Genomic DNA, 25,650 nt, shown 5'->3' with positions numbered 1-25,650 from the left:
CAGGGGAGGGAGGTCAGTGGTGGTTAAAGGGTGATTAGTACTCTCGGAGAGGACCTGAATCTGGTTCCCAGCTCTTGCATTGGGCAGCTCATAACTGCCTGTAATGGCAGCTCCAGGACATCTGTCTTAATTAGAGTTTTACTGCTGTGAATAGACGCCATGACTCTGGCAACTCTTAGAAAGGAAAGCATTTAATTGGGGCTGGCTTACAGTTGGGCTTTAGTCCATTTTTGTCACTGTGAATGCATGGCAGCAGGCAGGCCAACATGGTGCTGGAAAAGTAACTGAGAGTTCTTCATCTGGATCCACAGACAGCAGGAAGAGAGAGTGACACTGGGCCTGGCTTTGGCATCTGAAACCTCAAAGCCTGTTGGAAGTGAACATTTCCTCCAATAGGATCACACCTCCTAATAGTGCCTGTGAGCCTATGGTGCCATTTTTATTCACACTGCCACAACTTCAGACATCCTCTTTTGTCCATCTTGCAGCATTACTTAAACATGCACAACCCCCATACACATAATTAAAAAAAAAATCTTTAAAACAAAACAACCAAATAGTATCTATGGTAAACTGTACCTATGTCAGTGTAGTTTTTCCAAATACTCTTCTAACCAGATGAGACTAATCCTTTGTTGGCTAGTGACCTCTGTGTGTTCTTAGGCCTATGAACATCTACGTGCTGTTCTTCAGCAAATTCTGAAAATCTTCAGAGCTTTTTGTCTTAATTTGTACCTAGCATATGGTTTAAACTGTGTGCACCTAGTGTGGGCCAATCACTTTTCTAGATTAAAGGGATGATGGCATTGTGTAAAAGTCCCCACCATCATGGAGATCCCAAATCCATAAATAACAGGCTCTAGAGTTAGAGTGAAATGGAAATTTAAAAAATAAAAGTGTTTGCTTTGCTCTAAATTTGAATTTAAATGCTGTTGTTGCTAGCTTTAGTTCTTCAGAAGTATCCACCTACCAGGTTGCCTAATGACTTAATGTTGGCTTCCCTAGGAAGATGATGTAAGAGGGAGAGAAAACACCTAAGATGGAAACCAGAGCCCCTTTATAACCTGGTTTTGGAAGGGACGCTCCAGCACATCTGCTGTACTTGTTAGAGGTGAATCAGTAAACTAGCCCACATTGCAGCAGAGGAGGTTACCCAAGGGCATGAATACCAGGAGGCAAAGATCATTAGAGAACATCTCAGAGTGTGCTGAACACAGAGAGACATAGGTAACTTTAACGTACCCCTTCTGTGGAGGAAAGAACTACAGACAGAGTATCTAAGCAGTTGTTCAGGCTGCACTATCATTAGATAGCTAATTATCATTTCAGAGTGTAGGCGAAATAGGTTTTCTAGACAAATACCAAGAAATTTAGCATGTAGTGATCATTAATAAACCCCTAAAGTAGCAGACAAGTGAATACAAAACGAAGGGATAGGATACAAGATTTACAACCTGTAAATCTTTACAACATCAGTCTCTTTAAATGTTTTCAGTTTTAAGTGGCTAATTTGGGGTAATGGAAATTATTGCTTTCTTTTTGTCTTTTTTTTTTTTGTTTTTTGTTTTTTTTTTTTTTTTGGTTCTTTTTTCGAGCTGGGGACCGAACACAGGGCTTTGCGCTTCCCTAGGCAAGCGCTCTAACCACTGAGCTAAATCCCCAACCCCTTCTTTTTTGTCTTTATACTATTGCATTTTTAATTTAGAAGACCACAAATATGCAAAAAGAATATTATGAACATTGACACCATTGTAAATTTTTCTTACCTGTATCAACATAAGGACTGAATTATTAGCTAATAACAACTTGTACCAATAGCTCACGGGTGAGCTTTTACTCTGCGGTAGGTAGATTACTATGCACTTAGTAAGTATTATCTTCCACAGTCCTCAGTAGCTCCCTGAGATAGGCACCACTGCTGTCTCTTCTACAAATGAAAAAGCTCACACTGTGACTTTCTGATGGCCAGAGCAGGAGGAGGACAGGCTGGAGCTCACACATCCAACTGTAGCACCATTTTGGTCTTCTTTGATAGAATTATTCAAGTGCTAAATTGATGCAGGACTCCCAGGAAAATAATTTGATGATGATTACTTACTAAATTCAGCATCATCTTGTTAGTGGGTGAGTTCCTCCCTTTTACTCTTTAAATGAGGAAACCAAGGCTTAGGCAGATGAGCCGCCTTGTCTGTGGTTAGGCAGCAACCTTTTAGGTGTTGGTGACAGCAGCATCCAAAAGCCGGGTTCCTTGATACTAATATTAGCATTATTTCCTTTAAAATCTGAGTATTTAACTACAAAGAAGATCAAGGTTTTAGTAGAATAGCTTAGGAAAATAAATGTTTTGTCCAGACCTACTCATTGGTTAGCTGGGATTCATAACTAGCCAATTTTATTTAATTATTTCCCCTTTGTTGTTTTGTTGTTGTTTTGAGACAGAGTCTTACTGTGTAGCCCGGCTGGCCTAGAACTCATTCTATACACCAGGCTGGCCTGGAACTCACAGAGATCTGCCTGCCTCTCCTTTGAGTGCTGGGACTAAAGTTGCACACCTCCATACTTGACTCTTTACATTTAAATACTTTACAATTTTTTAAAGAATTATATATTTATCTTATGCATTCCATACACTGTAGCTGTCTTCAGACACACCAGAAGAGGGCATCAGATCTCATTACAGATGGTTGTGAGCCACCATGTGGTTGCTGGGAATTGAACTCAGAACCTCTGGAAGAGCAGTCAGTGCTCTTAACCACTGAGCCATCTCTCCAGCCCCAATACTTTAAACTTTTAACTTAATTTCTGAGGGAAATATATATTTTAACTTCCATAACAAAAGATAAAGTACCTCCAGATACCATTAAGGAAGACTATAGTATATAAATATTTCAATAACAATTATATATGATGTGCACACAAAAACTTTATAGAAAGTGGAACATCTAAAAGGCACTCCATAATTGAGTTTGAGGTTTTACATTTTATGTACATATACACAGTTTATATAAAAATTACTGAAGTCATCTTTCATATGTGAATGTCTCACAGTTCTCTTCATCACACTTTTATAATTCAAAGAAAACTACAATATTTCAAAACAAATTGGTAAGCCTTTCCCTCACAAGAAACTAAAAATGGAACAGTTCTGGAACAACCGAGTTACAGTTTTTTCAGTCACATAAACATTCCAGTGTTGTTTTTCAAAGTGAACGCACAGACATCCCCCCCCCTTTTTTTTTTTTTTTTTTGGAGCTGGGGACTGAACCCAGAGCCTTGCACTTGCTAGGCAAGCGCTCTACCACTGAGCTAAATCTCCAACCCTGTGCACAGACATCCTAATTGTGGAATTAAAACAACAACAACAAAGAGTAGGTCACCTGACTGTACTCGTTTGGTAAGAAGTGGAGTACAATTATTTCAAAAATACTTGTGTAAGTTTCTTCCTTCTTTTTTGGGAAGAGCAGTGAGCTTTATTGATGGTATATACAAGAGTGAGGCTCCTAAGCCTTTCCTCCTCCTGAGGATCTGAGGCACAAAGACTGAGAACAATGTTCAGTGTGTTGGGGGCTGAGTGGGGCAGGGATTTCCTAGCGACTGAGGGCCTCGCTCTTCCTCTCGTGTAGAGAACAGAATGCAGAGAGTTTGAAAACTGCAGTCTTGTTGAGAAGAGCTGTTTCTTTGCACAGATGTAACAGGAGCCAGCACGTTAAAGAAACTCTCAGGACGGGAGACTACTAGGTATTGAGTACGAGTGGGCAGTGGAGGTAGTGGGAAGACAGGGTTGGTTGTGGCTTGTACATCCAGGGGGCAATGGAAGAGACGGATCAGTTCTGAGGAAGAACATGGTTCTGGTTTGGCACAGCAGAGCTCCAGAGGAAATGGGTTATCCAAGAGCCAGTGTGCAGTGTGCCGCTGGCCTGTGGTGACAGGAAGCTGGCTTTGGGAATTGCTGGCATGTAAAGTGAGACCCGAGTAACTGGAACTGCATAGATGAACACAGACCAGTCCGTGACCTGAGAGAGAGTCTAGTAAAGCATGCTGCTCAGTGCCTTGTCAATACCAAATGCAGTGCTTAAATTAATTATTTGATTAATAGCTGTATGTTTTTAAAAATCGTTACACAATAAGCATTTTATATTTTGTAGTTGGAATATGAAGTTCAATTTTTACTGCTATTGGGAAACTAAATTGTATTACATTTTCTTTTAAAGTTATGCATATAATACCCAAACATATACTTACCATATCCATAGCTTCCCACTTTGACCTTTTTTCCTAACTCTTTGTCCTCCAAAGACTTTTAAGGTGATTTTTTTTATTTACTATTGCTAAGAGAAGCTGTGTGTAAATGGACTACGTTAGACTTGGAGACTGTGAGTCTTCATATTTGCCCTTGGCTCGTAGCTTTGTTTTGTTACTGTTCATTGACTAGGCTTCCTGGAAGAGGGACTTACCTTTGCCCTTTGTGGTGAGTAGTCTCGATGCTATAGGACATTCAGTCTCACAGTGGAGGGCTGACTCCCTGCATTATAAACTCTGCGGATCTCTACAGAACTGGGGAGATGCAGAAGACAGGCGCGTCATTCCCAGGACACAGAGAACCACTGTTCCGTGAGTGCGTGTACACATGGCCACACAACCAGATGGGACGTCAGGGAGCTGTGATATGTCTTTTGATATGCATTCATTCACATTTTTGTGCACTTACACCAACCTCTCACTGCTAGAGTAATCTTAGGAAATGATAGTGAAAAGTAGCCATGAGCTGTTGCCTAATATTTTAAGTACCTTCACTGGCCCCACCTTACTGTATGAATGGACTTAGGATTCTAGGTTATACCTGATATCTGAGCCTCATTAGATGTGAAAGGCCTAGTAGACATCTGGCATTACTCTTAGTGTTAAATATACATAAAACTATGTGCTGAAGATTTCTACTTGGCAGGAAGGGTGAGAAGAGAAATATATGATTGCCTTTGATACTTTCAGAATCTAAAAAATTAATCCTGAGCAAAAGCACTGTAAAGTTTCTGGGCATTTCTTTGATGACTTCAGAACTGTCTTATAATCTCCATTTTGATAAAACAGTACTATCCTGGATTTAGTAATTAAAGCTGTTCCTTATGTGTAGTTCATCAGAAGCCTGCTGATGCCTTTTGCTTCCAGCACGCAGAGAACCCTCTCCATTGCCAGCAGCCTACTGTGGGCACTAAGGCAGACTTCTGCACCAGCCATTTGCTTTCTTTTTCTGCTCATATTCGGGCTCTGCTACTATCCATTTGACACTTCATCCAGAGAGGTCCTTTTTGGAAACCTAAGTCAAGTATGTTAGTGTCTTCCTTTGTTCCCTCTTACTTGAACCCAAAGCCCCATCCCATTTCCATCTCTTATAGCCTAGGCTGCCTTGAACTCATCATGTGGCCAAGAATGACCTTGAGTTTCTGATACTCCTTCATCTATTCTCAAGCGCAAGGATCACAGGCATGCTGACGTCACCATCTCCAGTGTGATGTAGTCCCAGTGTTCAATCTAAGGCCTGTGCATGCTAAGCAAGCACCGTACCAACTGAGCGCACAGCCCTCACTTTAATCTATTGGTTTCCTCAGTGCATGATTGTTAGTTTGGTTTCTGTTAACATTTTTAAAAGAGGATCCAGATAAGTAATTTGCTTTTTGGAGGGAGATGTTGTAAAGACTATTGATGGTTTAAGAGAGTAGGGCTCCCTAAGTCCCATCTCCCTCCTCCTGGGGATCTGGGATGGAAACCGTAAAGGGAGATGCTCATTATTGGGGGCTGAGTTGGGACAGGGACTTTTCAGTAACTGAGGGCTTTTTTCTTCTCACATTCTTGCTGGGGCAGGTGTCCCAGGGCTTCTTACTCCTTAGAGACCCTGTAGGTCATGAGGACCACTACCCTGTTGCTGTAGCTATAGCCATTATCATATCAGGAAATGAACTTTACAAAGTTGTCATCAAGAACAATTCCAGTGCTGACATCAAAGGGAGGAGACAACCTTGTCTTTAGTATAGCCAAGGATGCCCTTTAGTGGGCCCTTTGACTGCTTCGTCACATTCTTGATGTCATCATACTTGGCTTTCTTCAGGTAGCATGTCAGATTTATGACAGATACATTGGAGTAGGAGCACGAAAGGCAAAGTCAGTGAGCTTCCTGTTCAGCTTGGGAAGGCCTTACCCACACCTTAGCAGCACCAGTGGATTCAGGGGTGATGATCTGGGCAGCCCTATGGTCATCATGCTATAGCTTCCCAGAGGGGCAATCCACAGTTTTCTGGATGGTAGTGATGGCACAGATTGTCGTAATGAGTCTTTCCATAATGCAAAAGTTGTCATGAATGACCTTGGCTGGAGGGGGTGGGGGGCTAAGTAGTTGATGGTACAGGAAACATTGCTAACAATCTTGAGTGAGTTGTCATACTTCTTATGGTTCATATCCTTCCCAAACACGGAAGCATCAGCAGAAGAGGCAGAGATGGTGACCTTCTTAGCCCAACCCTTCAGGTTGGCTAGGTCTTCTCCATGATGGTGAAGACACCAGTAGACTCCACAACAAACTGAGCACCAGCATCACCCCACTTGATGTTGGCGAGATCTCACTCCTGGAAGATGGTAACAACCTTTGGAAATGACAAGCTCTCCTTTCTCAGCCTTGATTCTGCTGTGGAACTAGCCATGGGTAGAGTCATACTGGAGCTTGTAGACTATGCATTTGAGATCAATGGAGACGTCATTGATCTGCTTGCCAGAGTTGAAGGAAGCCCTGGTACCCAATAAGACCAAATGTGTTCACTCTGATCTTCACCATCATGTCTTAGGGATGGGACTGACACTGCATGGGAAGATGTGGGTGTCTCTGGAACAGGAAGGAGCAGAGACAAATAAGCAATTTTCAAATTAGGACTGCACTGAATTTTCTGGAGAGCTTTTAAATATATGAATCTGGGCCCACTCTTGTCAATACTGGCTCAGTTGAATTGTGGAGTGTAGATAATTGATGTTTTAAAAAAGCTCCTGGGTGATTTTGCTTGTGTGATCAGAATGGTAGCCAAACTGGGTTCTCTTAAATCAAGTGGGAATTACTATTCTTTCAGAAGTGGATTCAAGGGGTTGGGGATTTAGCTCAGTGGTAGAGCGCTTGGCCCTGGGTTCAGCCCTCAGCTCGGGGGTTGCGGGTTGGGGGGAGGAGTACAGAAGTGGATTCAAGCTACAGGTACCCTTGTCCTAAGAAGTGCTAGGTTCAAAACCAGCTGCTGTGTGAGTGTGTGTGTGTGTGTGTGTGTGTGTGTGTGTGTGTGTCTGTGTCTGTGTCTGTGTCTGTGTCTGTGTCTGTGTGGTGTGTCCTTGCCCTGCTATTTCTTCACTCTGTAGTCCTAGCACCTATGTGGGTGGTCTCCCCAGCTAATGCCCTCCTTCATTGTAGAGAGCTCTTCTACTAGCTTTGTCCTTCTGAGAACATTAGAGGATGCAGCTGCTCCTCAGACCTTTATTTTCTTGGCAAGCCCTGTCTCCCTTTTACTTCCACATTAGCCTCTACTGTGTAAATTTAGGTTTGTTTCCCCCAGGGTTCTGTGGGTAAACACGCATTCTTGGAGGTCCTTTCTTTTTGCTTGATTCAGGTTGAGCTTTTTTTTCCTACATGATCTTGATGGGTTTTTAATTTTTAAAAATATCTTCAGTCATCACTCTGTTATGGTAACATTTTCCTGTTATAGTGTGCCACTATAGAATTCTTTTATATTTTATAATATCTATTCTTAAAATTCGTATTTTACATAGGCCGTTTTAAGAGACGGAAGAGGGGTCTGGAGAAATAGTTGGTAAGGTACTTGTTATGTAGCATGAGTTAATTAGACCCCTAGTATCCACATAGAAAGTTTGGGGATGGCATGTGTCAGTAACCACAAAGCTGGCATGTTGTTGGTGGAGAAACAGATGGATACCAAGGCCAGCCAGTTAAACTGAAAAACAGTAACCACCAGGTTCAGAGATAGGCTTTGTCTTAAAACATAATGTGGCGAGTGATAGAACACTCCAGATGTCCACCTCTGGCCTTATTCATGCACTTTTGGGCAGACACCTGTATACACATGTGCATATGCTGAACCAAGTATTCTTGACATTTTCTGATTATCTCTGAAAAGTGTCCCAGGAATTTAGCATACTAACCACAAAAGGGGAGCAATGGCTGATTTAACCAAATGGAAAACAATTCCATTCTGTTAATTAAAAATGCATTTGAAGCTGTTAGATACTGTTTTCTTGTATCAAATTAGCAAATCATGTTTGTGTGTATGGGTGTGGATGTTATGGTAGGGAATGGATGAGGGCTGTGGCATACAGAGACTAGAACACTGCATGCAGGCAAGAGAGAGAAGACATACTCCTGGTAGGATGCAAAGTGGCACAATGTATCTCGGCCAGATGGGTCTTAAAATGTTCTTAGAAATGCTTTACCCAAGAAATGTCAAATTCTTGAGGTCTATCCTAAGATAACAATCTTGATGAAAACAGTAATTTATATGCAAAAATTATATAAGGTAATATAGATTAGATTTATTAGAATTAGGGAATATTAGAACGATTTACAGGTTGTGATCCAGCTAATTCAACAATGGCTGTCTCTGAATTGAAAAGTCCAAGAATCCAGTAGTTGTTCAGTCTATGAGGCTGGAAATCTCAGCTGGTCTTCAGTATATGCTGGAATCCCAAAGACAGGCTAATGCCAGTGTGTCTTATGAACTTGCTGTTGAGCTGAGAACAAGCAAGCAAAGAGCAAAACCTTCCTTCTTCCATGTCCTTCTATAGGCTTCCAGCAGAAGGTGTGGCCCAGGTAAGAGGAGGCTATCCAAGTTCAAAAGATCTGGATTAAAGACATGTGTTCTACTTTAAAGATCTTGACTAGAAGTGGGTCTTCCTACTTCAAATTAAACAAAAATCCCTCTTCGTGGGCACTCCATTTTGGGGTTTTAATTAATTCCAGATATACTCAAGTTGACAATCAAGAATAGCCATCTTAGTAATAATGTTTAATTAGGTTATATCTAAACAACTAACAAAATTGAATAAAGAATGTAAGCTAAGAAAACATTGCAATGGCAGATATAATGTATGGGACATTTTCTCACTCAGCAGCATCATTACCCAAGCATCATTCTGTCACCCTAGCACATCAAGTCTTTAGAGCTAGGCACATCCTTTCCCACTGAGGCCAGACAAGGCAGCCCAGTTAAGGGAACGGGATCCACGAGGAGCAACAAATTCAGGGACAGCCTCTGTGCCAGTTGGTGGGACCCACATGAAGACCAAGCTTCACATGTGCTACACATGTGCAGGGGTCGAGGTCCAGCCCCTGCCTGCACTTTGGTTGGTGGTTCAGTCTCTGAGAGCCCTTAAGGGTCCAGATCATTTGACTGTTGGAGTCCCTATCATCTTCAGGTCCCTCAATCCTTCCTCTAGCTCTTCCACAGGATTAGCAATTTGTCCCACAGAAATGTGTGGATGATAATAATCACATAAAAATGTTTAACCAGAAAAGCATAGTAAAAATACTCAACAACATGGGAAGTGTCTGATATACACATTAGAAAGAAAATAGCATTACCGTGTGTGTGTGTGTGTGTGTGTGTGTGTGTGTGTGTGTGAGAGAGAGAGAGAGAGAGAGAACAACATGTCTGACAGAGGTAAGTTGATGGAAGAAGGACTTATTTTGGCTTATAGTTTCTGTGATGGCTAGCTTTATGTCAACTTGACACAACCTAGAGTTCTCAGGGGTGGAGGGAGCCTCAGTTGAGAAAAGGCCTCTGTAAGATCCAGCCGGACGGTGTTTTCTTAATTAGTGTTTGATGGGGGAAGGCCCAGACCATGATGAGCAGTGCTATCCCTGGGGTGGTGGTCCTGGGTTCATAAGAAAGCAGGCTGAGCAAGCCATGATAGCAAGTCCATAAGCAACACCCTTCTCCATGCTTCTGCATCAGCTCCTGCCTCTAGGCTCCTGCCTTGCTTGAATTCTTGCCCTTGCTGCTTTTGGCGATGAGCTATGAGTTGTATGGAACTGTGAGTGAAATAACCCTTTTCCTCTCCAAGTTGCTTTTGGTCATGATGTTTCATCACAGCAATAGTAACCCTAACGAAGACAATTTCAAAGGTGTCAGTCATGGTTGTCAGTCAGACTCCACATATCTGGCATGCATGACATCATGCTATCAGTATGTTGCAAAGACTGTTCTTTACTTCTTGGTAGGTGGAAAGCACAGAGAAGGAAAATACAGGAAGAGTTCAGGGAAGGGCAATTTCATCCTCCTTTTCTCCCCCTTCCTCCTCCTCTTCACTTAATTTCTTTCACCATACTATAAATACCAAGTGATAGTCCCCAGTGATATAACTGCTTTTGGAAATACCTAGAGATGTGCTTTTACCTATCTAGATGTTTCTCCAGCCAGTCAGTCAAAATTGACAACCACAGCGTGCTCTTCCATAGTCTCAAGCTTCTGTAATTTCCCAGTTTGCCATATGGAGTATACATGGCTTTATAATCTACTTTATTTTTACATATGTCTTACCTTGATACTGTCCTTTATACTTTCAACATACCTAAACTATTTGACTTGGAGAGGGGTGTTTAGAGTAAGAGAAACTTGATAGAAATATCCATGAAATTAGAATTTATTAAGTGAAGGCTGGTGTCTTAGGGTTTCCATTGCTGTGAACAGACACCATGACCAAGGCAACTCTTATAAAGGACAACATTTAATTGGGGCTGGCGTACAGGTTCAGAGGTTCAGTTCATTGTCATCAAGGTGGGAAGCATGGCAGCATCCAGGCAAACATGGTGCTGGAGAAAGAACTGAGTGTTCCAAATCTTGATCAGAAGGCAGCCAGGGGAAGGGGAAGACTGGCTTCCAGGCGTTTGAAGAAGGGGGTCTCAAAGCCCACCTCAAAGTGATACACTTCCTCCAACAAGGCCACACCTACTCCAAAAGGCCACACCTCCTAATCGTGCCACTCTCTGGGCCAAGCATATTCACACCACCACAGCTGGGGAGATGGCTCAGTGGGTATAGTGATTGCACAATAATGAAAACCTGAATTTAGACTCATATATAGGATTCATATAAAGGCTGAGTGCTGTGGTGCTCGCCTGTAACGTCAGTGCTGGAGGTGTTGTTGGCACAGGTGGGTACCTGGAGCTCTGTCTAGCCAGTTCAGATGAAACAGCGGAGTCTTGGGTTCAGTAAGAGAAACGGTCTCAAAAGCAAGGTGGGTAGAGACAGAGAAACCTGATGTTTGTTAATCCCTGGCCTCTGCAAGTGCACACTCATGCATATAACACACACACACACACACACACACACACACAAAATACATCACTGTTTCACTTAGGTATTTTTTAGATTTGTAGTTATTATTTTATGTAAATGGGTGTTTTGCCTCTATGTATGTCTGTGTATCACATGTATGCCAAGTGCCTGAGGAAGTGATGAGCCTCCATGTGGGGGCTGGGAATTGAACCGTGGCCTTTTCAATAACAGCAAGCACTCTTAACTACTGATCCAACTCTATTTCATGTATTTCAATTTTAATTACATTTATTGTGTGTGTGTTTGTATGTGTACTTGCATGTAGAAGTCAGAAGTCAGGTTTCAGAAGTCAGTTCTTATATCTAGTATGTGAGTCCTAGAAACTAACCTCAGGTTGTTGGGCTTGGTGGCAAATGCTTTCTCATCCATCAAGCCGCCCTATTGGCCTTAAAGACAGATGAATACACAGTTGTCAAACATCTTACCTCTAACTCAGAAGTTACCACATAGTAATGATACAAAACTGCCTGTGTTGTTTTTTTTTAAAAAGGCCTTTGAACTTTAACACTTTTAATAGTTGAGGTGTAATTTACATAGACAAACATGCAGATTAAAAAACAAACAGAGTTTTTCTGTGTAGGTCTGTCTGTCTGTCTGTCCTGGGATTCACTTTATATACCAGACTAGCCTCGAACACACAGAGTTCCACTTGTCTCTGCCTTTGCAGGGATCAAAACTATGCACCACTACCACCTTGTGAAGCATGCAGATTTTTAACTGCAGTTTTGAGAAGGGTAATCAGCATTCCAAGCTCCTCACAAAATGTTCTTGACAACTTGAAAAGAGCTTTTATGCTCTCATTGTCATTCAGATGTAATCTCTCTTGTAATTTTTTGTTTTACCATCCGAGATTACTTGGTTTCCCTAAAATTCTGGTTTATAAACCAGAATTATATATTTTCTTTTATGTCTAAGATTCATTTGTTCAATAAGTTCAGTCTGTGATACATCAAGTAAATATTATTTTTTATTGCTCAGTAGTGTTCCACTGCATACTTTCCACAGTCTATCCATTCTCCTGTTGGCTGACCACGTACTGGCTACTTTAAAATTGAGGCTTATCGGTTGGTAGCTGTTTCACAAACCTCAGTATGCCGTCTGTTTCCCTTCTCCTGTCTGGTGAGGCTTGCAAACCTAGCATTTGCCTTGCAATAAGGGTTGGCTTTCAGACACTTATAACAAGGACCACCACAGAGAGCAGAGAACAAAACTGAAGTTGCAGATGGCCACATCAGCAATTCAGCTATTAAATACCAAATAGCAGTCTTCAAATCAGTGAGAAACTCCATTTACAAAATAAGAAAAGAGAAAAAGCAAAGGAGGAAGAAGAAAGGAAGGGCTAAGTTTTAAGAGGCTATTCCATTTACCATCCAATGGAGAAGCCTGTGCATGGAATCAGATCACAGCAGTTGTCACAATCCTAGAGTTATTCCCGAGCCAGCTCTGTAGCAAGTGTCCTGATTGCCTGGCCTGGCTCCTTCTGCTTTAGTCTTCAGGGTTGAGGAGCACTAGTACTTCAAACCCTTGCTGGGCAGCCCTCGTCTACCTTTCCTGCAGAAGTGAAATAAGATCCTCCTCTTGACTCCTGAAAATGAAAACCACAGCCTTGTGTAATTGATGTAATTCAATTGTCCTGTGCTTGGGTACTTTGTGCTACGTCAGAGTAGAGATTCTGAGCTGGGGGTTTGAGAACCAAGGCTGTCTCTCTGACAGACTAGAGAGAACTAAGTCTGCCCCTGGCTTGTTTCACAAGAGCTTGTAACTCCATGTGTGCATACACATGCACAGACACACATTCTTGCATAAATATATGCAAAAGCCTGTGCCCACCTGTTCCTGAGTCTTGACATTAAGTTCAGGTGAACTGTATGCAGTTAGAGTAGAGGAGTGTGAAGCAGGGCAAGGTGCAATTAAGTTATCTTGTTGAAAACACTGGCTAGAGAGACGGCTCAGTGGTTAAGAGCACTGACTGCTCTTCCAGGGGTTCTGAGTTCAATTCCCAGCAACCACATGGTGGCTCACAACCATCTGTAATGGGATTCAATGCCCTCTTCTGGTGTCTGAAAACAGCTACAGTGTACTCATGTAAATTAAAATAAAAAATGTTTTTTTAAAAAAGAAATAAAGCACTGCTACAGAGAGTGTGACTGTGGCTGTCCTGGAGGCAGGGCCAGACAGAGAGCCTTTTCCACCTACTTTGTCAGGAGGGCTTTCTGGTTCAGGAGCCTTTGAGAAATTGACAGCACACACAGGTGCAGCAGCAGCCCCTTGCTTCATAAACTCAATCTTCCAGTCTCAAATGACTTGTACTTTTGGGGACTCTACAATTTCCTGGAAGTTGCTAGTCTTAGAAAGCACTGTAGTTACTTTTTCCTATGTTACCACATCTTTTTCACTTTAAATTTTGATGTGAAAACAAACAGATTTTGTCCAGTCCAAGGAATATCTGTAACACCAAATGACTGTTTTCTCAGGTACCTCAGCCAACATTTTTAAAGAAAGTTCTTTTTAAAGAGCCTTTAGGTTGAACAGAGAACGTAGAGGCGAAGAGCACCTGTGTGCTGATGCAGACTTGAGTTGGCTCCTAGCACCCACATCAGGATGCTAACACAGCCTATAACTCCAGGTGCAGAGGGTCTAGTGTACGTGAGCACGCGCGCACGCACACACCCTTCATATTAATCAGAGAAATAAAAGTCTGTTTTAGAAATGACCTTCTTATTAATTTTATTCTGGACATATAAAGAAAAGAAAAGTTGGGGATTTAGTTCAGTGGTAGAGCGCTTGCCTAGCAAGTGCAAGGCCCTGGGTTCGGTCCCCAGCTCCGAAAAAAAGAAAAGAAAAAAAAAAGAAAAGAAAAAATTTCTGCATTGAAGTGCAGGTGGTGCAAGCTGGTGTGTGGGTTTGCTATCCCGTTCACTCGTACAGAGTCAGAGGACCTTGAAGAGGGAAGTCAGAAGACGTGCATGTCAGTTTCAGGATTCACTACAAAGATGTGATAATAAAATAGTATGATTCTGGCATAAGAGTATGTGTACAGATAAATAGAAAAAACGACAATCAGAAATAACCCATCTGAGTGTTGCCAACTATTTTTTGAAAAGGCTGTAAGACAATTCAGTAGTGAAAGGATGCTCTCAATAAATGGTGTAGAGACGAATCAGTATCTTCATGTAGAACAGTGAGGTTGTGCTCCAAATTCACCTCATATGCTAAAGTCAAAATGAATCAAAGACCCAGTTACGAGAGCAAAACCTACGATACCCAAGTAAACATAAAGACAAAGCTTTTTTAAAAATTATTTTTTGTGGGCTGGAGAGATGGCTCAGCGGTTAAGAGCGCCTGACTGCTCTTCCAGAGGTCATGAGTTCAATTCCCAGCAACCACATGGTGGCTCACAACCATCTGTAAAGAGATCCGATGCCCTCTTCTGGTGTATCTGAAGACAGCTACAGTGTACTTATATATAATAAATAAATAAATCTTTAAAAAAATTATTTTTTGTACGTGAGCATTTTGCCTGTGTATCTGTACATGTATCAAAAGCACATGTCTGGTGCCCATGGAGGCAGAAAGGGGATCAGATCCCCTGGAACTGGAGTTGTGAATGCTGTGAGCCATCATGTTGGTTCTGGGAACCAAACTCAGGTCCTCTGGGAGAACAACAAATGCTCTTAAGTGCTGAGCCAGCTCTCCTACCCCAAAAGTAGGTCTTTAAAGTGTTACAGTGTTACAGTGTTACGGTGTTCCTTGTCAGGTGTAATTGAGAGTGAGCACGCATGTGCCATGGCACAACTGTAGGCGTCAGAAGACAGTTAGGATCTGTTCTCTCTCCACTGTGGGCTGTAGGCTTGAACTCAGGTTGTCAGGCTTTGGTAGAAGTTCTGTGACCTCCTGACCCATCTCACTAGTCATGAGAAAATCTTGTTGATCTTGGACCCAATCAGTAAATTTAAAAATTGGCAAATTGGAGGATATCAAAATTTAAAACTTTTGTGGACCCAAGAATACTATTAGGAAAATGCCTTACAGAACAGGAAAAAAATGAAAATCTCATAAGGTCCTGCTATTTGTCATCTTAGAACTCAAAAACTAAACAACCTAATCAAAATATGGGAAAAGGATTTGATTAAACTATTTTAAGAAGGTGCACAATGTCTATGCATGTGAGAAGATACTCAGCACCATTAGTTATAAAGGAAACACAGACCAAAGCACGTGACTTACCATTTCATATGCACAGGATGACTGTATCCTCGAGAGCAGCACAGAAGAGGAGGTAGTAAAGTTCTAAGTACTGATGAGGACGAGGGGAGTCCCCAGCATGGACTTTGCTGTAGAAATGTAAAGTAGTGTAGCTTCTGTTCAGTAGCTCCCTAAAAAGCTGAGTGCAGAATTTTCATGTGATACAGAAATTTCACCTTTAGGTATTTATCCCTAGTAATTGGAAACATGTTTTCAAATATTAAATGTTTATAGTTTTATTAACAGCAATACTATTAACAGTGGTCAAAAGAGAGAAACAACCTGGCATTCATCACTACATAAATCAGTGAAAAACTCTGATACATCCAAGTGGGTTTTGTGATAAAAAGAAATGAAATAGTGACACACAGTACAGTTTAGATGAAATACTGAAAGGTGCAGACATGGAGGGCCACGTTGCATGATTCTCTTATATCAGTTATTCCACGGAAGGTAAGCATGGTGGTTCACACCTTGTAATCCCAGCATTTAGGAAGAATGAGGCAGAAGGTTGTCTGAGAGTTTGAGACTAGTCTGGTTATATAGTGAGTTTCAGAACAACACAAAAAATAAATAGCCCCAAGATAAAAATCCTAAGAAACAAAGCAAATTGATGACTTCTAGGGGTTAGAGATGGGTGCTAGAAGTAACTGCCAGGGTTTTTTGTTTCTTTTGTTTTTTTGTTTTGTTTTGTTTTGTTTTTTTCTTTTTAATTGGATATTTTTAAATTTACATTTCAAATGTTATTCTCCTTCCAGGTTTCCCATCCATAAGCCCCCTATCCCATCTCCCATCCCCCTTCTTCTATGAGGGTGTTCCCCCTCCCCATTTCCGCCCTGACATTCCCCTACACTGGGGGTTCAGCCTTGGCAGGACCAAGGGTTTCTCTTCCCATTGGTGCCCAACAAGGCCATCCTCTGCTACATATGCAGCTGGAGCCTTGGGTCTGTCCATGTGTACTCTGGGTAGTGGTTTAGTCCCTGGAAGCTCTGGTTGGTTGGTATTGTCCTTATGGGGTTGCAAGTCCCTTCATCTCCTTCAAACCTTTCTCTAACTCCTCCACTGGGGACCCCATTCTCAGTTCAGTGGTTTGCTGCTAGCATTCACCTCTGTATTTGTTATGCTCTGGCTGAGCCTCTCAGGAGAATATGAATATATATATATATATATATATATATATATATGGCAGGCTTTGAATGGCCATTCCTTCAGTCTCTGCTTCAAACTTTGTCTTCATATCTCCTCCTATGAATATTTTTATTTCCCCTTTTAAGGACTGAAGCATCTGCATTTTAGTTGTCCTTCTTCTTGAGCTTCATGTGGTTTGTGAATTGTATCTAGGGTAATTCAAGCTTTTAGGCTAATATCTACTTATCAATGAGTGCATACCATGTGTGTTTTTCTGTGATTGGGTTACCTCATACAGGATGATATTTTCTAGTTCCATCCATTTGCCTATGAATTTCATAAAGTCATTGTTTTTGATAGCGGAGTAGTATTCCATTGTGTAGATGTACCACATTTTATGTATCCATTCCTCTGTTGAAAGGTATCTGGGTTCTTTCCAGTTTCTGGCTATTATAAATAAGGCTACTATGAACATAGTGGAGCATGTGTCTTTGTTATTTGTTGGAGCATCTTTTGGGTATATGCCCAAGAGAGGTATAGCTGGGTCCTCAGGCAGTTCAATGTCCAATTTTCTGAGGAACCTCCAGACTGATTTCCAGAGTGGTTGTACCAGTTTGCAATCCCGCCAACAATGGAGGAATGTTCCTCTTTCTCCATATCCTTGCCAGCATCTGTTATCACCTGACTTTTTTATCTTAGCCATTCTTACTAGTGTGAGGTGAAATCTTAGGGTTGTTTTGATTTGTATTTCCCTGATGACTAAGAATGTTGAACATTTCTTTAGGTACTTCTCAGCCATTCGATATTCCTCAGCTGAGAATTCGTTGTTTAGCTCTGTATCCCATTTTTAATAGGGTTATTTGACTCTCGGGAGTCTAACTTCTTGAGTTCTTTGTATATATTGGATATTAGCCCTCTATCAGATGTAGGATTGGTAAAGATCTTTTCCCAATCTGTTGGTTGCTGTTTTGTCCTAATGGCAGTGTCCTTTGCCTTATAGAAGCTTTGCAGTTTTATGAGGTCCCATTTGTCAATTCTTGATCTTAGAACATAAGTTATTGGTGTTCTGTTCAGGAAATTTTGTGCCCATGTGGGTACAAAAGGCTCTTCCCCACTTTTTCTTCTGTTAGTTTGAGTATATATGGTTTTATGTGGAGGTCTTTGATTCATTTGGACTTGAGCTTTGTACAAGGAGATAATTTTCAATTGCTGAAAATATTTTGTGAATGGGTACAGGTAATTGTTGCTCAATGCCATGGAATAGTCTAAATGCCACTGAATTGTCCATTCATGTCCATGGTGAGCACTACATTATGTAGATTTTGCTTTAATTAAAATGACATCATAGGCTTTCTGTGATCTCACAAGTAACTATGGCTTCCCTGTCATAGTTACCTTGTGACTTGTTGGAATCCACATGACTTTGTAGCATTGCTCCATTTGGACATTTCTCTCTTAACTGTGGGCAGTTAATCTCAAAGACAGATGGTCCCAAGTGGGTTTCTTCCTATAATACCAATTAAGGACTGTAGTTTTGATTTATCATTTTTATTTGATTAATTTTGGAAACATCTACCTTAGATGAATAATTTAAGATATAGTCTGGTCTGACATTGATTAGTTTCTATATTTAGCCTGTTTAAAACAGCTTTGTCTGTTCAGGAATGCAGCGATCCTTGATTTTATGAAAATGTGTAGAAAGTAATGAGGTTGTCTGTTTTGGTGGCTCCGTCTGTGCTACAGGTAGGAATGTTTTACTCTGCAGCCCCTGTGAGCACTTCTTACACATTTCTTCGTTGTCCACCTGCTCTTTGTTTTTGAAGGATGCATACTGTAGGTGGGTGTGAGAAGAGCTTTTCCCACAGAGGTAGATGTGTGTCAGTCATGAAGCATTTCTTCATGACTGAGGCGAATGGCTTTTGGCCCATAGTCACTGCTGTATTTTATGGTTCTTGTCTTTTCAAATGTGTGTATGTTAGTTGTTTCGTATACCTGATGCTCCTTACGATATAAATACACCATCCTGGCTAAGAGTCTAGAGCATGAAACACACAATATTCGAATGTCTGCAGTGAATCAAGCGGTTCGCTGCTTACATTATTAGCATTGTGTCCCAGCCAGTGAATGGGAGAGGAAAGAAATGTCTTGCTTATTTTGTGACTTCAAAGTTAGAGATGATTTGGTAAACAACAAAATGGTGAGAATAAATAGAATAAATCACAGTGGTGAGTGAATGTAATAGTTTATGATAATTATCGCTTCTTATTTCTACCACATCAGATTTTCTTTCTTTTCAGAAGAAAATTGCTTATTTTTTGTATGTGTGAATGTCTTGTTTGCCTGCATGTATATCTGTGTACCATGTGTGCCTGGTACCCACAGGAGAAGATCCCTTAGAACTGATCTACAGTTGGCTGTAGCTGCCACATGGATATTGGGAACTGAACCCAGCGCTTCTGCAAGAGTTGTCAGTGATCTTAACCACTGAGCCATCTCTCCAGCCTCCAGATTTTTTCTTCTGTTTATAAGATAATTTTTTTAAAATAAGAAAAAGTTGGAGAAGCACAAATTAGGTTTTTAATAAATTGGTTTTTAATAAATTGTAAATTAGGGGAAAAAATCCAGGGAAACAAAAGTGAAATAGGCATGAGTCTTTAATATACTGGAAAATTAAAATTAAATTTGCTTGCCTGTCAAAAGCAGCACAGTACACTCGGCATGGCTAGAATAATTTACTGAATTTCTCCGTTTCATCACTGGGTAATTAGAACAATAGAATTTGCATAGTAAGATCATGGTAAGGATTGTATGTGCTAATAGAGCCAGAGCTCCTCGTGTGGAGCTGATGCAGTGGGGAAGGCATAAGTGCACGTTAAGGATGAAAGAATGCTGGTAATAAACTGTAGCTACTTTGGTTAGTGATTTATTTGTGATGGCCAAACCTGTTTGTATTCATAGACGTTCCTAACCTTGACGCCCTCTAACGTAGCAAGGTGTGGATATCTGAAATTTCAAGCCCTTCTACTAGTATACTCACTTTGGGTCCGTTTTGCTGCTAGTTGGCATTTTAACTAAGAAGAACTCTTTGGTAAAGGAATATGGAATTCAGGAGCACTATGTTTTTAAGTCTTTCCTCAGTAATTTGAAGATCTCATAAAGCATCTTTGGTGGTTTGGTTTAAAAGACTTTGTTTTGTTCATTCACTATGAATTACCATAGGCCTAACACTGCCTGTAGGAAGATGGGATGATGTGGATGCAAGGATCAGAAAGAAGGAGAAAGAAAAATAGTTGCTTGGCCTAGAATAAATAAATATAGATAGATAGAGAGATAGAGAGATAGAGAGACAGACACACAGACAGAGACAGACAAAAAAATTAGCACATCCTGAAAGTTGCAGGCCCCATGTTTATCAGCTGATTATTGCTGTCAGACTGCCTGAAGCTAGAGTGGGAGAGGAAGAGACTTTAATGAATCATCTCGATTTGATGGCTGAGCTCACTGACCTGTGTTGATATGCTCCAGTCTCAGCTTTAAGTGGTCAGAGCTCACATCAATGCCCCAGCAACACTTACAGTTGCTGTAAATCACCGTGTGCATTTTGATGACTTGGCTCTGAGCGCCTGGTATATGTGCAGCGCTCTAAGAATGAATTAGGAAAGAAAGATTAATGAGGCCAGATAAGTAGGCTTCCTAGAATGTGCTTTCTTTTCTTGTGAGGTGATGGGATGATGCTTCTTTTCCAGGCCTGAATTGCAACTAGAGAGGCAACAAGTGACTCCTTAAAGATGCCACAGGGCTGCAGAAGGGGACCTTGAAGAGGTTGATGAAGTGAGAAGAATGTTTCTCCAAACGACAAGAAGTATGTCTATACTTTAACAAAAGTCTTGCTGAATCCAGTACAAAGTCTGTAATGCCTGAGATGTGATAGCCATTTTTAGTTCTATTATTGTTACACATTCTTTTTTTCATGGTAGGGTGGTGGTAGTGGTGACTGATGATGATGTCATGGCTACAAGTCTCATGTGACTTTGGTCTGCACCTCCAAATGCCAGCATACTTGCTTACACACTTAACAATGCATGGAAAGTATTTCTCTCTAAACTTTCGTTTCTTTTTGTGTGCTATTTCCCCTGTGCACATATATCTTTTAGTTTATTAACAAATATTCATAGTTGAAATATCCAACTTTGACTGGGCAGTGGTTTACATTTTTAATCCCAGCACTTGGCAGGCAGAGACAGGCAGCTCTCTGAGTCTGAGGTCAGCCTGGTCTACAGAGTGAGATCCAGGCCAGTAGAGGTACACATAGAAACCCTGTTTCTTGAGGCCCCAAGGGAGGGGAATAGGGGGAAGGGGAGGGAGAACACCCTTTTGGAGGCAAGGGGGAGGGGGAGGGGATAAGGATCTGGGAGGGGGAGTGAGGGGGTGTAGAGCTGGAAGGTAAATAAATAAAATAATTAATTAAAAAAGAAACCCTGTGTTGAAGAAAACAAAGTAACAGCAACAGTAACAATAAAGCCTCTCTTGGGGTTGTTTCTTTGAGTCAGTGTGGCTGTAACCTCCTGCTGCTCTTCAGTGTCTAACACTCCTTAGCTGCTGCGGAATGTTACAATTACAGATGTGCCACCATAGCAGCTTTGAAACAAAACCTAAAAAAAAAAAGAAAAGTTTTTTTTCAAGATAGGGTTTCTCTGGTAGCACCAGCTGGCCTGGAAGTCAGCTGTAGAGCAGGCTGGCCTGGAAGTCACGCTGTAGAGCAGGCTGGCCTGGAAGTCACGCTGTGGAGCAGGCTGGCCTCTTAGAGATCACCTGCCTCTGCCTCCCAAGGGCTGGACTTAAGGCGTGTACCCCCATGCCCAGTCACAAATATATTTCTTCAAATCTAAAGGTCGTAGTAAAGTAAGCTGTTCCTTAGCCAGTTTCTTTCTGAAGCAGCAGTCCTCCAGCTCCCAGGAAGTCCTGCGAAGTGTTGCTGTCCCTTAGAACTGGGTATGGTGACACATAGCTGTAAGAACAGCACTCTGCGAGGAAGGAGGGTTATTTCCAGTGTGACATTGGTCTTCACTCCAGAAGAAATACCGTGTCTCAAAAACAAAAGGCAAAACCAAACCCAGCTCCTTCCCTGTTTTAAGTTCCCTTTGAAATCTTTTGTTTGCTTCTTTCGTTGTGTAATTTTTTTATGTTTTTCTTGTAATACTGAGAGAAATGCTTGTTGTCTTCCTTTCGTTCTTTTCCGTTAATGTTTACCAGGTTGTGTTTGAACTCAGAGTTCTGGGATTAAAGTCGGTTCTGTTTCTTCTTTAAGATTTATTTTTATTAGAGGAGAGAGGTGAGAGGAGAGAGAGAGAGAGAGGAGAGAGAGAGAGAGAGAGAGAGAGAGAGAGAGAGAGAGGAGAATGAGAGCAGAATATTAAAGCTGGGGCTAGAGTTGTGAGCTGCCCATCATGGGTGCTGAGAACCAAGCTGCTTCTCTGCAGAAGAGTGAGCACCTCGGCCCGCTCTTCCTAGCTGAGCCAGCTCTCCTTCCTCTGCTCTCTAGGTAACCTATAATAAATTTCTTGTGTAGTGACTTTAGAACATTTCCTAGGCTCACTAGTATTTTAGAGTTTTTCCTCTTGCAAACAGATTATTGTTGGTTTTCACCTTTGTTTTAACCTTTTTTGGGGATTTTGCGTCCAGTGTAGAAATTTATGTTTTCTGTTTTTGGAATAGCTATTATATTTTCTTCTGTTTTCTGAATCTGTTTCTTTATTTTAATATCAGCTTTAGTATTAGTTCCATTTCAAAGAATATTTGTTTGCTTTTGGCCTTGAAATGACTTTTAAAGTGAACAGACTTTTGAATTCTGTGGGTGCTGAAAAGGATGTTTATATCTTTGTTTATTACATTCATCAGAGCAGAAGCAGGAGTGCATATTCCGCCCATATTCAGAAACACAATTTCTCTCATTGGCATTTTCTCTTTCTAACCTTTACCTGTATTTTCTCTTGTCTACCAATTATTTTTTTCTTTATATCCTAGGTATATAGTCTCTAAAATGTATCAATTCTTCTCATACGTTAGTTGGTTGTTCTGTTTATTTTTTATTTCTGATCCATTCATTTAATAACCACTGAGGCCTTGTCTACAATTGATAAGCAGTGAGTAAAGACAGTGAGTAAGGGCGGGATATACAGAGTAAGTGTAGTACTGTAAGCTGAGGATTGCCGAGCCAGCAACTTTAAGTCTGCATCCTATAGGCTGCACCACAGAAGTCTTATGGGAGGGAGACTGCTGCACGAGTTCATCCTTAGAAAGGAGCCTCTGTGAAGCTGACGGCAGACAGGAACGGCAACCAAGCAACCGTGGTTGTCTCCAGATGAGAGGTGAGGGTCATTGACCTAAGAGTGCACAGTGAGGATGGAGAATCTACAAACACTGATGTGTTTACTGTGGGAATTAAAGGATGTCATCAAGGCTTTTTGTTTATTAGTGTTATAGAAAGTAATGATAAAACAACTGGGGTTGAGGGGAGGGACAGAAACTAACTTGGAGATAGGCAAAACAGAATCTATTTTAGAACTTAATGATGTTTAAGAAAACACCAAGATGCTAAAATGGGCCAGCCAAGGCTGGAGGTAAGGTGTTTTACTCATTTGCATTGAGGAGAATGCAACTTCCAAACAATGGGTATAAGCCCTCCAAGTAGAACATGTAGGCAGAAAATAAAACAGGCTCTTGGGAAAGGCCAGACTCTATGCACAGGAAATCAAAACATAATGAGTGTTTTCATGTCCAGCATGCGGTGGCTAAGTCTCTTCAGATGGCTCTCCTGATCTCCTCAACAGCCCTGTTCATGGAAATGATTACTCTGCCTTGTGAGCCAGGAAACTAAGGCTCCAAGGCAAGCTAGGCAAGCAGGGGATTGCAAGCCAGGACCTAATGCCAAGGCTGTGCTTTGCTGCTAGAAGCAGAGAGGTGGTGCAGACAAGATGGTTGTCTACGAGGGGCAATGGTTGGCAGGGGCACATACAGAGATGAGCAGGATGTGGGCACATTAAATCTCTGGGTTCTCAATAAAACTAAAAGCTTTGCCTACATGCTCAGTTTCTATAAAGCACCCAAGCCAGCCTGTCCCAAATTCAGTGAGGCCCAGGGAGCAGCTTTGTGTCCTAGAATTGTAAGAATACCTAGTGTGCGGGCTGTGCTTCATGGTTAATTGTTCACATATGACAGCATGTTCACGTATTGTTCACATATGAAGTATTCTGATTTGTTCCAGTTTTTAAACCTTGGCAGTCTTTAGCTCCTAGATTGTCTTGTCTTTAGTCTTTAGGTATTATCAAGACAAGGACCTCGGTCCCCTTTATGCCATCGGCTTGTTTTACTTGTTTACTTGAAAGGCTTCATTCTCATTCATATTCATATTCATTCTCATCTCTCTCTCTCTCTCTCTCTCTCTCTCTCTTCCCTCCCTCCTACCCTCTGCACTCCAGATTAATTCCCTTCCCAGTCCACCCCACCCAGGGTTCCACATCCCATACCTCCTCCCTGCCTCTCTGTACCCACTACCCTGTCTCCACAAGGATAGCCTTACCCCACCCACCCTACCAGACCTCTACACTTCCTGGGGCCTTCAGTCTCTTGACTGGAGCATCTTCTCTGACTGAACCCAGACTTGGGAGTCCTCTACTGTATATGTGTTGGAAGCCTCACCTCAGCTGGTTTATGCAGCCTGGTTGGTGAGCCAGTATCTAAGAGATCTCGGTGGTCCAGGTTAGTTGAGACTGCTGGTCCTCTTACAGGGTCACCCTCCTCCTCAGCTTCCTCCAGCTTTCCCCTAATTCAACCAGAGGAGTCAGTAGCTTCTGTTCGTTGGTTGTGTGCACATATCTGCATCTGACTCTTTCAGCTGCTTGGTGGGTCTTTTGAAGAACAGTCATGAGAGGTCCCTTTTTGTGAGTGCCCCATAGCCTCAGTAACGGTGTCAGGTCTTGGGGCCTCCCCTTGAGCTGAAACGCACTTTGGGCCTGTCGCTGGACCTTCTTTTCCACAGACTCTTCTCCATTTTCATCCCTGCATTTCTTTCAGATAGGAAGAATTATGGGTCAGAGTTTTGGCTGTGGGATAGCAACCCCATTCCTCCCTAGATGCCCTGTCTTTCTGCTGGAGGTGGATTCAATAAGTTCCCTCTCCCCATTGTAGGGCCTTTCATCTAGGGTCCCCCACCCCTTTGAGTACTGAGAGTCTCTTACTTCCCAAGTCTCTGGTACATTCTAGAGGGTCCTCCCAACCTCCTTCCTCCCGAAGTCTCCTGTTTCCATTCTTTCTGCTGACCCTCAGGGCTTCAGTCCTTTTCCCCCACCCAATACCAGGTCATGTTCCATTCTCCCTGACTCCCATTTCCCTTCCCTCCTCTGTCCCTCCCTCCTTCCCCCCTTGTTGTTGCTTTCTTCTCCCTCCCAAGTGGAGCTAAGGCGTCCTTACTTGGGTCCTTCAGCTTGTTGACCTTTTTGAGTTCTGTGGACTGTATCTTTGGTATTCTGTATTTGGGGGAGGGGAGCTAACATCCACTTCTTAGTGAGAACATACTGTGCATGTCCTTTTTGGTCTGAGTTACCTCACGTAGGATGATATTTTCTAGTTCCATCCATTTGCCTGCAAAACTCAGGATGTCCTTGTTCTTAGTAACTGAGTAGTGTTCCACTGTGTAAATGAACAACATTTTCTGTATCCATTCTTCTGTCGTGGGACATCTGGGTTGTTTCCAGCTTCTGGCTATCCAAATAAGACCACTATGAACATACGGAACATGTGCCCCTGTGGCATGGTGGGGCATCTTTGGGGCATATCCCCAAGAGTGGTATTTCTGGATCTTTAGGTAGGTCTATTTCCAATTCTCTGAGGAACCTCCAGATTG

The 25,650-nt window shown here is 41.8% G+C and overlaps 1 protein-coding gene across 3 annotated transcripts in view; it reads left to right on the top strand.

Annotated features, from left to right (window-relative positions):
• Zhx3 (zinc fingers and homeoboxes 3) overlaps positions 1–25,650 on the top strand; it is a 102,824-nt gene that overhangs the window by 21,524 nt on the left and 55,650 nt on the right. For all 3 annotated transcript variants that reach the window (XM_032904668.1, XM_032904666.1, XM_032904667.1), the window contains exon 2: positions 20,495–20,610. The gene's annotated coding sequence lies outside the window, so the exon portion shown is untranslated. The remainder of the gene's footprint in view (positions 1–20,494; positions 20,611–25,650) is intronic.

This window comes from Rattus rattus, chromosome 5 (assembly GCF_011064425.1).
Source record: "Rattus rattus isolate New Zealand chromosome 5, Rrattus_CSIRO_v1, whole genome shotgun sequence".
NCBI classification, from domain to species: domain Eukaryota; kingdom Metazoa; phylum Chordata; class Mammalia; order Rodentia; family Muridae; genus Rattus; species Rattus rattus.
Note: the sequence above shows the minus strand (reverse complement) of the source record. Positions and strands in the feature narration are given on the sequence as shown.